This window comes from Eubalaena glacialis, chromosome 12 (genome assembly GCF_028564815.1).
Source record: "Eubalaena glacialis isolate mEubGla1 chromosome 12, mEubGla1.1.hap2.+ XY, whole genome shotgun sequence".
NCBI lineage: Eukaryota > Metazoa > Chordata > Mammalia > Artiodactyla > Balaenidae > Eubalaena > Eubalaena glacialis.
The window spans coordinates 53,994,407-53,996,468 of record NC_083727.1 but is presented as its reverse complement, the minus strand read 5'-3'; positions in this window follow the sequence as shown (position 1 = coordinate 53,996,468).

Here is a 2,062-nt window from a genome sequence, read left to right as displayed (position 1 = left end):
TATGGCCTTGTTACTCTTTTAATCTGGAATTCCCTTCCCTCCCATCTCCTCACACCCAAGTCGCACTGATTCTTCAAGGCCCACCTCTCAGAGTGGATTTCTCTGTTGTGAAGGTAATCTTTCCCTCTTTTAAATTCCCACCATATTTTCTCTGCACTCAGCTTATGCCTTTTCTTACTTGTTTCTTTTAATATACTGTTTATGGAGTATCACTTTTCCTATTAAAGTTAATCCTTCAGAGCAGAATCCATATCTGATTCATCTTTGGACTCTTCACAGCATTTAGCATATAAATTCAAATAATGTTTCCTAAGTAAACTAGACTTTCAAGGTTCCAGGGCAAAATATTTCTAAAGGAAGTAGGATTTCAATGGGTGGTGGAGAGAGGGAGGGCAGGTGAGAAAAAAGGAACCATATGGGCAAAGTGCCCACGACAGAAAAGCAAGGCACATGCAGGCTGTGTTATGTGTGTCGTGGAGAAAAGGTGGGAAAGGCGGGTGGGGTCAGACGGCAGAGCAGACTTTTCTGCAAGGAAAGGAGAACCATCACAGGTCTATGGCTGGTTTTTGTTTTTTTGCTTTTAAACGACAATTTTTGTGGCAAGATGTAAGCGATATAAGGGTGCAGAGGCTATGAACATGTGCCTCTCGGATCTCCTGCATATTCCAGCACATTCAGTGGCCCCCAGTTGCTGCCCCTGTGGGTCCACCACCGTGTTCATGCTGGGGGCACTATTTCCCGGCTGCCCCCAACCAATCACTGGGGGAAGTAGCACTGACCCTTTCCTGTGAGACACGGGACTCCTTCGACTTTGGCTCAAGGACTGCCGCTACTTGGGCGCAACTCTTTGAAAACAAGTCACTGCAGTGTGAACCTTCCCATGCCGTCTCCTCCTCTCTTCCAGCCAGATCCACACTGCAGGGTGACGTTCTCCCCACCACCCCTGCCTCCTCACCTTAATCCTTCCCAAGCATTTCCCCTAAAATATCTCCTACACTGCTAATCCTGTCTTGCTGGCCACTTCTCTGGGGATATGAACCAACGGCAGAGGAGGAGATAAGATCAGAAATGAGGTAAGAGGCAAAGAGGTAAGATGGACATGCCTGGGCATTAAAATACACATATGCCTGAAAATATACCTACGTGTTCATTAATGTATACATACAGATATTGAATTACCATAGACACTCAAACTTACTGAAATTACCAAAACTGAAGGAAGGAAGAGTTCACCTAGGAAGCCACTGTTAGGAAAAAAGGCAGATCTTTCATCAAACCACATTTCTTAGTAGGCATAAATCCATCTAAGGTCAGATAACACGAGACAATCTTTCACAAAATGTAAGATGTCCTGCTGACCAGAACTCTCTCGCGCTATCACGTGCTGCCAGAGAAGCTTGGACCACAAAATACAAGCAGATGTCAACACTTTCACCTTCCACTTTCTAAATATCGCTGATTGGGCCAAGTTTCATTTCACTTATTGGGCCACTTTCCATGTTAGGGGAGAAGGGTTGAGAAAGGGTGGAAGAAAGCGTTAGGATTCAAGTTTCATATCTGCTAAAGTAAACTGATGTTGCTTACTGCTGGGTTTCAAGAGAAAAGCTTCCCTAAATGAGCCAACAGTTGTTCAGAGGAACACATAGACTTGGGGTAGGCAAATGTTTTCTGTAAAGGGCCAGATAGTAAATATTTTTGCTTCTGTGGGTCATGAGGTCTCTGCTGCAACTACTCCTCTGCTGTTACAGCCCAAAAGCAGCCATTGACAATACAGAAATCACCGTGTGGCTGCATTCCAATAAAACTTTATTTACAAAAACAGACAGTGGGCCAGATTTGGCCCATGGACCATCATTTGCCAACCCCTGATATAGAGAACTAGGACTGCTTCCCCAAAATACCCTCTTCTGGTTTGGATGTGGATGCTCCACCTGCTTTCTCATCTTTTATCTGCTTACTACAAAAAGCACACAATTAAAATCTAGTTGAAAATGATCAGCTATATTAAACACCAATGCAAATAAGGGAAATGGCCATGAAACAAGCTCTGGCCTGGAGGAAA